This window comes from Apium graveolens, chromosome 4 (assembly GCF_009905375.1).
Source record: "Apium graveolens cultivar Ventura chromosome 4, ASM990537v1, whole genome shotgun sequence".
NCBI lineage: Eukaryota > Viridiplantae > Streptophyta > Magnoliopsida > Apiales > Apiaceae > Apium > Apium graveolens.
Window position 1 is genome coordinate 198,235,313 of NC_133650.1, and position 12,862 is coordinate 198,248,174.

Here is a 12,862-nt window from a genome sequence, read left to right on the forward strand (position 1 = left end):
ATTTATAATGCAGAAATTTTTACTCACACTAGCGCACAATCATTGAATATATTTTTATTTAACTTAATATTATTCACAAATAATATTACATAAAATGCCGGTCGTAACAGCGACTCTTCCCATTCTCTCTGAGGGACAAAGCTAGGTGTTGGTTACATTCTCTACCATTAGGGTCTATCACCACTTGGGAAGATCTTGCTCAAAAGTTTCTCACTAAATTCTTCCCTATGGTGAAGACTGCCGCAATCAGGGATGCTCTTACTCAGTTTGCTCAACAAACTGGAGAATCTCTGTGTGAGGCTTGGGATCGATATAAGGAGATGCTAAGGAAGTTCCTACACCATGGCATGCCTGATTGGATGATTATAAACTGTTTCTATAATGGATTAGGTGTTATTTCTAGACCCATGCTCGATGCGGCATCAGGAGGAGCCTTGTGGGCTAAGAACTACGATGAAGCTTATGAACTGATTGAACTGATGGCTGCTAATGAGTACCAGAATCCTTCCCAGAGACTGACTCATGGAAAAGTAGCAGGAATTCTGGAGTTGGATGCAGCAACTGCTATAACTTCCCAACTTAAGGCTTTGACGATGAAGGTGGACACTTTGGCTAATTATGGGATTAATCAAATCGCTAGTGTCTGTGAGCTTTGTGCTGGTGCCCATGAGACTGGTCACTGCGCAATTTCTAGTAAATCAGCTCAGTTTGTGAGCAACCTTCAACGTTCGTAGCAGCCTGTGCCAGCCACTTATCAACCCAACAACAACAATCATCCTAATTTAATTTGGAGCAACGCTTAGAATGCGGTTCAACAACCTTATCAGCAGTATCCAGCTAAGCAATACAACTCACCTGGTTTTCAGCAACCGCAATATGCACCAAGACAGCAACTCCAGCTGTAACAAGCTAATGAAAAATCTGAACTAGAGGAGTTGAAGCTAATGTACAAGAGTCAAGCTGTTTCTATCAAGACCTTGGAAAATCAATATGGGCAAATTGTGTAATAACCCCAAAAATTTTGGACTTTTTGTAAACCTTATGAATATTGATTTTGTTGATTATGCTAAATAAGAAAACTTTTCATGCCACACTATGTAGCAATTCTTTTATTGATATTCTGATATCTTATTAGTACTATATATGGTATATAAGTGTATGTAAAGATCGCCAGAATCCAAATTCGAACACTTTGATTTTTCCCGAAAATCCACCAGATACCGAAAGAATTAAGTATAAGGTAACATGATTAAAAGGATTTAAATTCAAGGATTATAAGAGAGGATCATAAAAGGAATATAAAATATTAAAAAAGGTTTAGGGGAACCAAAGTAATAAGATCCCGGATATAAACCCTCAAACGATAAATGAGTCGTAAAACAATTAAACGACAAATAATGCAAGAGAGATTAATGCAAGGATTAAGGATGATGATCAAGCAATTAAGAAAGGATTAGCATAAAAGATGCTTCCACCACCAAGTAATGACAAGTGGCAAATGATGAAGTCACCAAGGTGATGTCATGCTTAATCACACTCCACTCACTTTAATCATCCAATTAACCACCCAAATATCTCATTCAACTTCAATTTTCCACCACAAACACAATCAACAAAGAAAAACACCCTCCCAAGAACATTGCTCTCGGCTTTCTTCATTCCAAGGAAGAAAATTTTCAAGAATTCAAGCTTCACTTCATAAACACATTCAAGGTAAATTCCTTAGCTTCTTGATGATTAGGTAAACATATCCTAGGAGTTTAAGCTTCCAATTCTTCATGACTCTCTTCCAATAAATCAAGGAAGAAGATGGTGAATAGTAACTTTCAAGAAATAACTTTAGTTTTCTTGATTTTTTAAGAAATTTTAAGGTTATACAAGCAAGGATCAAGGTTCTTTTAGGCATTCAAAGCTCTTGTGTTGTGTAAGGAAGCTTCAAGAAGGTATAAAACTTCAAAACCTAACTTTACTTTGATTATTAGGAATGGTTTTGATTGTTATAGTGACACTTGTGTGTTTAAAGTTTGGATTGGATTTGTAGTGATTTGGATAATGGAATCTTTTTTATAGTTAATGAAACTTAAGTATAGTTAGTAGTTCATGTTTTTGAGTTGAATTGTGGTTGTTTGGAGTGGTTTAAAACTTGGTAATCGCGTAAACATAGCCGTCGTAATGCCCATTTTCATACAACTGCTTGTTCTTAGTTTTGGGGACAGAGAGCTAACTGTTGAATCTGTGACTTTGCCATGTTTAGCTAGATTGTGTCGTAAGCTTCGTTTTGATATGTGGTTCGCTTGAATCCGATGTACGGTTTAGGAGAAACGACCATTTTAAGTAACGGCGTTTCGCGAACGTACCATTTCCCCTCACCTTAGTTTGAAACCTTGGTTAAGGTCCTTAAATTACTATTTGGAGTAAGAAACAATTATGTAAGGTTAAAGGATCAGTCTAGAGTATTCGCGAAAGCGTCGCCTTAAAATTCGTAATGGTTAATTTATTAAAAATGGTGGAGCCGAGGGTACTCGAGCGACTTATGTGAATCGTTAAGCGCAAAAGCGAACGTTAGAGTCTAATTGGTTAAAGTCTAGTTTCTTAAGTGAACGTGGTTTAATTCAAACTTATATGTTATTTATAGGTTACCAGACTCGCCCCAGGCCTTTTACCACTCCGAGTCGCTCAGGCAAGTTTTCTACCTGTATAACTGTTGTTGTGATGTATATATGTATATGCATTATCTTGTGATAAGTGCATGATTGTTATTAGCAAAGCTTGCGATATATTGGAGCATGTTGATATGATATATATGCATGCCTGTTTCATAATCTTGATATTCTATTATCAATTCAAATGCTTATAAACTGCATAATACCTATGCTAGAGATAAGCAGTAGTTGCGTATACCCTTAGTATAGGGGACCCGAAGGTGAACATTTTTCTAAACCGGGAGTCGATGTTCCCGAGTATAATATATATATATATATATATAAATAAATATAGTTTCTATAACTACTAATAGGATAAGGTATATTCAATAGTTTTGAATAATAATCAAACTTATTTTCGATTATTCAAATAAAGATCGTACTTTCGTATAAGTATATTTTTTGTTATTTATTATTCATTTCAAGTATGAGTTTTAAAACTTCTACTTCAATTATTTTTATAAAGATTATCCTTATGGGAATATTATTTAAATAATAATATTCATATATTTTCTAACATATCGGGAATGATTTATTTTATTAAATCATCATTACTCTAAACATTTTTTAAAATGTTTTCAGGTCTTCAAAATGATTTTAAAAGCTAGAGAGGATCCCAAAACCCATTTTCAAATTTAAGATCTTCCTTTCAAAGGGGATTTAAATACTCGCTCAAAACCTAAGGGATCCGGCTCCGTGGTGTATTTTCGGAGTAACGAATTTGCTAACTTGATAAAAGAGTTTGATTACTTGCCCAACATTCGGGAAGTAAGCCCAATCGAAATGCGTCGGCATAGGCAACATTGGCTCAATGGGGATCCATGAAAGTGTAAGTGGCTCAGTGGGAGTCCATAAATGTGTAAGTGGCCGAGTGGCAGTCCAACATAAGGTCCTAATGCGGCCAGGGTGATGACCAGTGGGGGATTCATCCATCTACTAGTAGAAAAGGTGACTTAATTGGTATCTTTGCCTGATCAGCAAGATATCAGGTTTATGCCAAAATTTCTTCTTTCCAAAATTCTTGGGAATGATAACCCTGCTAATACTTCCATAGCAGAAGAGTGTATGAAATTTATATATATAGGTGTATATATATCGGGACTTAATGAAGTATCTTATAACTTCATTCTTTATAATGATATTTCAAAGATTGAATCTATTCAAGTCTTATCTTGTAGACTCATCTATGTGATGAACTTTTAGAACTGATTATACCTTGAACGTTGGTAGTTCAAGTAGTATTCGAAAAAGATATAAGTATATTGGAGTATCTTGTAACTTCATCTTTTCAACATATCTGGTTAATGATTATCTTATGCATGACAAAGATTTTCAGAAAAATGTTGAGACAAGTTTAATTATATGAGATCACCTTGCAACGATGCTTTTATATAGTTATAAACTGGAACTCTGTGTATATTATGCATGGAAGAGGACTTCCAAGATTTTGAAAAGTATATACATTTATACTGAATATTTTGCGACTTGGTCGCATTAAGATATCAAACTTGGTTCATTTCTTCTTGACCAAGACTTTCATGAGTACCATGAGAATGCTCATATATTATTAATTATTATACATATTATTTCGGTGGGCTTGTTGCTCACCCTTTCTTTCTTTTTTCATCACACAACAACAGATAGACAAGATGAACAGGACCAAGCTCTCAATTCGCAAGCGGATAGGAAACGTTCTGCAGTTTCCTGTAGGCGTTGATGCCGCTGTAGTTGAGGTAGGATCTACCAATAGGCTAGGGTTTCAACAGTTGATGTACCAGACTTATGTACATTTATGAATTGTAATAATGGCAAAGAATATGTAAGTTTATTCAGAAACCCTTTTGAAGTGTAATGACTTATAATTGTGGAATAAAATGACTTGTGTTATTTTGGTATTCATCTCTGAGACTATAACTTGTGGTGTGTGTGTTTATTATGGGGTCACAGTATGCAATAGTTGGTTGCTTATTAAGATTGGGTGTTATTAAAGGAAATGGAACTCGTGAAAACCAAGATCCCCGACCCCAGATTTGGGGGTGTTACAGAAATGGTATCAGAGCCCAGAGATATAAACCTCAGAGATGATGCGTCGTTAAAATGATAAGTTCACTAAGATAATAAGAACTCTTGACAAGTTCATAGTCAGGCTACCTAACGTAGTAGTGACAGTTAAAACCCTTATGGGAACCCTTATAAATACCATGATAGTAACATAGTTCGTTATCGTATAGGGCAGCGGGGCACCGAACCCTGAGGTTCAGGAGCATCAGCATGAGGATGTGTTACTACATGTTGGAGATCAGATTGTGAATCCGATAGAATACCCTAACAAGGGACCAGATGAGATTCGTATTGAGAATGTTGCGGTTGAGGATGTTATCCCAGAAGGGATTGTTACTGAGGAGGATCTCGTGGAGGATCCTGATAACACTGAAGAGATGATTGTTGAGGAATTGAGGACCGTAGTCAGGGCAACTACTAGAGCTAGGATGGTCGCAAGGGCGGCACGATAGGATGGAGAGTTACCAAGGGCACAACGAATAGTCAGGGCAGATGGAGCGGGGCCTTCCATGACACCAGTTATACCAGTATCTGAACCTCTCCGGGAGGTTCCTATAGACATCCATGAGGTTCCACCAATTCCTGTTCCCTCCCCTATACAGAGCCCAACACCTACTGAGGAAATTCCACCTTTATCTCCTGCACCATTGTCACCTGATATCGTGCTTGGTTATCCATTTGAATCTCTTGGGTCTGCACCTCCTGCACCCCATGGAATGCTAGATGCTATCGTTCAGGCTTCTCTTATCGCTGATTATTATATGACTTTGGGTGGCCTGTCTGAGGCCTGTAATGTTAGGAGTGATCTGTTGGATTGACCTACTGCACCAAGGATTGAGGGCGGGGTATTTCTGGCAGGATTAGCTTATAGCATGGATAGGATTGAGGCTACCACCCGAATTACAGCTAGAGGCCATCTTGAGGGTCAGATTGATCCAACTCTACTTGCGACTATCTTAGACCTCATCACCTCTTTGATGGAGCAGGTTGGGGATGTCGTGCGTGCCCGCATTTCTTGATCCATAGTAGTATGTAGAGCCAGAGCGATCAGACAAGATTTTTCATACAACACCATATTTGAAGGATTAGCCTAATTTATGAATGATTAGTTTTAATGACTACATGATTATCTGTGGTATTACTTTTAGGATAGAAGCGATCAGATCAAATGATGTAATTCTCTTTCATGTGTTAGTTGTTGTACCCTCGAACAAATGGTTATGTATATATTCGCTCCTTTCAGTTCAGATCAGTTTGCTTGTGATGAGTTCATATTGTTAATTGCACTCTTAACACTTAAAAAATGTCATGAAGTTTATAGAACTTGAGAATTTATAATATACGATCATGTAAGAACTGTATGAGGGAAAGACTTAAGAAAGTAAGTAAGACAAATATAAAGAGATTCTAAAAAAAATTATTTCTTTTCAAGCATTATGATCCCACGAGGAATAAGATTTGGGGAAAACCCTGAATGTGATAATCAGGTATATCGCAATCAAGATGTAAGGAACCTATAACATAATGAAGTGGAAAATGAGGACTTCAACGAATAAGGTAACCCCAATTATGGGAGAAGGATGAAAGATTTCATAGTGAGAAAACAGAAGTCGAGCAAGATAGGGAGAACCAGGACGGTACTCTTATGGGGCAATTCATGGACCTGCTTAAACAAAACTTACACTTTTATCGCCAATCACCACCCTGAGGAAACAGTGCGGTGGGAAATTCTTTCAGGACCTTTAAGTCGCTAAGCTCTCAGAGTTCCAAGGAACAAGCTGACCCGGTCAAGGCGAGAGCCTGGATAAAGGAAATATAGGAATCATTTGAGATTTTAAATGATTGATGAAGCGTAAAAGACTATTTTATCACTTACCTTCCTAAGATAGGGGCCACCCATTGGTGAAAGGCCAAGAAAGACATGGGGCCAGAGGTTATAATAAACCAATTAAAGTTCAGTCAATTTTTTTCGGGAAAGTACTTCCCAAGGTTATAGAGATAGGGTAAAAGCTTTAGATCCAGAACAAAGGCGGACGAGTATGATGAATTATGAATCTAAGTTGTAAAAGTTGGCAAGATTCGTCTTGAGGACACGAATCCCAGAATGACGTGATGTTTGAAGTTAATGATTAGTGGGTTCATGAAATGATTATAATAGAAAGGAAAATAAAAAGAAACTGAAGTGGAAAGGAATATAAAGGCAATAGAGTTTGAGGAATGATAAGGGAGTTGGGTATGAGGAAACCCTAAAGACTCGCAGTAATAGAAATAGAAAATTATGTGATCATCAGGATGAGGGTGATTCACCATGAGTTAAAGTTGATGGTTGAAGGCATAAATGATATATATATATATATATATATATATATATATATATTATTACCTTGAAGTTGGGAGTATTCGATGAAACTCTGAGATAGATCGATGGATTAATAAGGGAACACGGATGGACTGAGGAGACATGAAAACAATAAATTAAGAAATGGGATGAAGGAAGTGACCTTCAAGAATGTGAAGTGTATGTAAGACCGATGGCTTGATACCCAGAAAGGGAGACACCGGGTATAAAAGATATCTCATCATTGAGATGACTGTTGAGATAAACAACAAAAATAAATAAGGATTTAGTAAAAAGAAGTTCACGTTGAACACGACCAATATCTTCCAGAACATCCCTATTATCATTATAAAATCAGGAAAGAAAAGCGGATAACCATTGTTATCTTTTGGAGGCCATATGGATTGACCTCAGCTTGAATACAGATGCTATTCTGAAATTTGGTATAGACTATCGAGGTGGGAATGATTGAATAAGATAATCTATCAAGGATATATGACTTGATTTATCCATGGAAGGATGCATGTACCTTTTTAAAGGTGGAATTAAGGATAGAACCTCGATAACTTGAGATGAATCCTAGGGGAATGTATATAGGTTGGCATTTCATCCTTAATAGGGACAGTATGAGTTTTGACAGTATGAATTGGAAAGGATTAAGGTAACAACAACCTTTAAGGATCAGTGGAAAAAATTTCAGAACTATATAGATAATGGTTCTAGTATTAGTAAATGGTATCTTGATATACCCTATACCTAGGGAGTACATGATGAAGGATTTAAGGATAACCTTAGAGGTTTTACAAGGAGAAGAGCATTTTCACACAAGCAGTGATTGGAAATGAGGTAAAAAAATAGTTGAAGATCGTTCAAAAGACATTGATTGTAAGGAACTATTACTATCAGGAAAGGCCAATGAGGTGGCCGAAACTCTCAGTGTAAGAAAGTAATATAGGCGCTCGTGCCCGAGGAATATAGTAATGATGGTTAAAATTGTTAAAGTTGTATTATGGTGTTACAGGTGAAAGTTGTATTATGGTGTGAAAGATTGACATTCCTTCTGATGATTGTGCTATACTCAACTGTAATAGTAGTTTGGTAAAGATTCAATTCATGTAATCGCCTTGAGCGGGCTATCTATCTTAGAAGGTCCTATCTTGAGATAAGCCAGGACCAGTTACGAAAAGACTAAATGAACCATTGAGCTTCATGTCTCCCAATAAAGACATATGGTTAATAATGGTGTTAACCTGCTACCGTTGCTTTTATTGAAACTCTTCTACAATTTTATTTGCTTTGTGTCATATGTACGTCAAGTTCAAGAGTGTTCTTCATGAATCATGAATGGTGATTATGTTACCTCCTTAGAAGAATTTGATACGGTAGGTATGGACTCTATATTGTTAGCTAATAAGATTTTGAGGAAAACGAATGACTACAGTAGGTCAGCGATGGACCATAGTAATGCAGCAATGATTCTGCGAGTAATGAGCCGATTACAACCGTAAGAATTGTATTAGAATAAATGTTGAGATTGAGTACCACTAATCGGGTCGTGGTGATGTATAAGTTATCATTGATAGACTAATTAAGTCGATTATCTACTTATTGAATATTTATTACTTCTTATCAATAGAGAGTCATATTACTATACGAGGAAGGTTGCGGTGCAAGCATAGAATTCTAGTAACGATGATTTCTTGAATGAAATCCCAGATTCGATTTTTGATGTCGAGGGAGTTTAAAGGTGATTGTGTATAAGCTCGAGCAAGAGCATGGGTCCATAGAATGATGGACAGAATAGGGAAAGATTCAGGAACATGAATTGTGATGCTATAATACTTGATGTTGAGATATACACATATATATATTTTGTTTTCTTGTGATAAACCTCTATAGTTCAGAGGTAGAGTCTAAGCCAGATGTTTTGTGGTAATATTTTTTTATATAATTCTCTTAAATTCTTTCTTTTCTCTTCTTTTCATTTTCGTGTAAACTGAGAAGAACAACCCTTCCAGAAGGGGAGATTTTTCCGAATGACTATCTATCCGTGTGATAGAAGCCTAGTAGGATACCACATGTTGTTTAATTGCTTGTCAGATACTAAAGGTTGGCCACCTTCTGTACTGACTATGCAATAGAACAAGTGTTCATGATCATAGCGATCTCTCAATAAATTCTTTACTTCTATATGATTGATCAAACTTTGGAAGATGGAAGCAGCTAGAGTTGAAGTGGTATCAGTTTAGTGGTATTCCGAATCTAACGCGTTCGTGATACTAAGGTTGACGCGGTTATTAAAAGGTTATAGAACGCTAACGAGCTAGAGTGTAACCAATATTATATTAGGTACGGAAGATAGTAACGATTACGAACTAAAAAAGAGTGGGTATTGAGAAGCAAAGGCTATAATGCTAGAAGCTATGATGAGAGTCTGTGCAATAGACTCGAAAGAATTTGGAATGATCACTTAACGTGGATTGAGTTTTCTTACGACAATAGATCGTATGTCAGTATTGAGATGTCGCCTTATGAGATCCTTGAGGGAAGACAATATCGATCTCCCTTATGTTAGGATGAAGCTGTAGAGCGCAAGATGCTCGGTGCAGCAGTGGTCCAAAGGACCAAAGATATAACAGATCTAATTAGAGGACGACCGGTAGTAGCCCAAGATGTACATAAGAAGTATGTTGAATTGACAACGAAAGGACAAAGAGTATGAAGTAGGGGACCTAGTGTTGTTAAAGGTATCTCCTTGGAAAGCCTCGGAAAGGATTGATGAGGATCGGAAAGAAAGGGAAACTAAACCCAAGATACATTGGACCTTTTGAGATACTAAGACGGATTGGGAAGTTAGCTTACGAGCTTGCCTTACCCCCAAACCTACAACAAGTTCATAATGTGTTCCATGTGTCAATGCTAAGGAAGTATCATCGGGATGCCAGGCACATAGTGGAATAAGAGCATGTGGACATGCAACCAGACCTAACTTACATGGAGAAACCAGTGAAGATTATGGATGAAAAGGAGCAAGTGCTTCGGAACAAGGTAATCAAGCTAGTCAGAGTGTTATGGCAGAATCATAATGTAGAGGAGTCAACTTGGAAACTAGAGAGCGCAATGCTAGAAAAGTACCCCCATTTGTTTTCTATCTGATTCTGAGATGGAATCCTTTTAAAGTGGGGAGACCCTAATAACCCCAAAAAATTTGGACTTTTTGTAAACCTTATGAATAGTGATTTTGTTGATTATGCTGAATAAGAAAACTTTTCATGCCACACTATGTAGCAGTTCTTTTATTGATATTCTGATATCTTATTAGTACTCTATATGGTATATAAGTGTATGTAAAGATCTCCAGAATCCAAATTCGAACACTTTGATTTTTCCCGAAAATCCACTAGATACCGAAAGAATTGAGTATAAGGTAACATGATTAAAAGGATTTAAATTGAAGAATTATAAGACAGGATCATAAAAGGAATATAAAATATTGAGAAAGGTTTAGGGGAACCCAAGTAATAAGATCCCGGATATGATCCCTCAAATAATAAACGAGTCGTAAAACAATTAAACGATAAGTAATGCAAGAGAGATTAGTGCAAGGATTAAGGATGATGATCAAGCAATTAAGCAAGGATTAGCATAAAATATGCTTCCACCACCAAGTAATGATAAGTGGAAAATGATGAAGTCACCAAGGTGATGTCATGCTTAATCACACTCCACTCACTTTAATCATCCAATTAACCACCCAAATATCTCATTCAACTTCCATTTTCCACCACAAACATAATCAACAAAGAAAAACACCCTCCCAAGAACATTGCTCTCGGCTTTCTTCATTCCAAGGAAGAAAAATTTCAAGAATTCAAGCTTCACTTCATAAACAAATCTAAGGTAAATTCCTTAGCTTCCTGATGATTAGATAAAAATATCCTAGGAGTTTAAGCTTCCAATTCTTCATGAATCTCTTCCAATAAATCAAGGAAGAAGATGGTGAATAGTAACTTTTAAGAAATAACTTTAATTTTCTTGATTTTTTATGAAAGTTTAAGGTTATACAAGCAAGGATCAAGGTTCTTTTAGGCATTCAAAGCTCTTGTGTTGTGTAAGGAAGCTTCAAGAAGGTATTAAACTTCAAACCCTAACTTTACTTTGAGTATTAGGAATGGTTTTGATTGTTATAGTAAATGAGAAGCATGATGCTTGTGTGTTTAATGTTTGGATTGGATTTGTAGTGATTTGGATGATGGAATCTTGTTTATAGTTAATGAAACTTAAGTATAGTTAGTAGTTCATGTTTGTGAGTTGAATTGTGGTTGTTTGGAGTGGTTTAAAACTTGGTAATCACGTAAACATAGCCGTCGTAATGCCCATTTTTATAGAACTGCTTGTTCTTAGTGTTCGGAACAGATAGCTAACTGTTGAATCTGTGACTTTTCCATGTTTAGCTAGATTGTGTCGTAAGCTTCGTTTTGATATGTGGTTCACTTGAATCTGATGTACTGTTTAGGAGAAACGACCGTTTTAAGTAACGGCGTTTCGCGAACGAACCATTTCCCCTCGCCTTACTTTGAAACCTTGGTTAAGGGGTTAGTTGGTAGAGTATTCGCGAAAGCGTTGCCTTAAAATTTGTAATGGTTAATTTATTAAAAATGGTGGAGCCGAGGGTACTCGAGCGACTTATGTGAATCGTTAAGCGCAAAAGCGAACGTTAGAGTCTAATTGGTTAAAGTCTAGTTTCTTAAGCGACCGTGGTTTAATTTCAACTTATATGTTGTTTATAGGTTACCAGACTCGCCCCGGGCCTTTTACCACCCCCAGTCGCTCATGCAAGTTTTCTACCCGTATAACTGTTGTTGTGATGTATATATGCATTATCTTGTGATAAGTGCATGATTGTTATTAGCAAATCTTGCGATATATTGGAGCATGTTGATATGATATATATGCATGCCTTTTTCGTAATCTTGATATTCTATTATCAATTCAAATGCTTATAAACTGCATAATACCTAAGCTAGAGATAAGCAGTAGTTGCGTATACCCTTAGTATAGGGGACCCGAAGGTGAACATTTTTCTAAACCGGGAGTCAATGTTCCCGAGTATAATATCTATCTATATATATATATATATATAGCTTCTATAACTACTAATCGGATAAGGTATATTCGATAGTTTTGAATAATAATCAAACTTATTTTCGATTATTCAAATAAAGATCGTACTTTCGTATAAGTATATCTTTTATTATTTATTATTCATTTCAAGTATGAGTTTTAAAATATCTACTTCAATTATTTTTATAAAGATTATCCTTATGGGAATATTATTTAAATAATAATATTAAGATATTTTCTAATATATCGAGAATGATTTATTCTATTAAATCATCATTACTCTAAACATTCTTTAAAATGTTTTCGAGTCTTCAAAATGATTTTAAAAGCTAGAGCGGATCCCAAAACTAATTTTCAAATTTAAGATCTTCCTTTCAAAGGGGATTTAAATACTCACTCAAAACTTAAGGGATCCGGCTTTGTGGTGTATCGGAGCAACGAAGTTGCTAACTTGATAAAAGAGTTTGATTACTTGCCCAACATTCAGGAAGTAAGCCCAATCGAAATGCGTCGGCATAAGCAACATGGGCTCAGTGAGGGTCCATGAAAGTGTAAGTGGCTCAGTGGGAGTCTATCAATGCGTAAGTGGATGGCAGTCCAACATAAGTTCCTAATACGGCCATGGTGATTACCAGTG

At 36.3% G+C, this 12,862-nt stretch overlaps 1 non-coding gene across 1 annotated transcript; it reads right to left on the reverse strand.

The window, feature by feature from the left end:
• Positions 1-242: 242 nt before the first annotated feature.
• LOC141721964 (small nucleolar RNA R71) lies at positions 243-349 on the reverse strand. The gene has a single exon (XR_012575004.1). It is a non-coding gene; the product is annotated as a small nucleolar RNA R71 (small nucleolar RNA).
• Between the last annotated feature and the right edge of the window lie 12,513 nt (positions 350-12,862).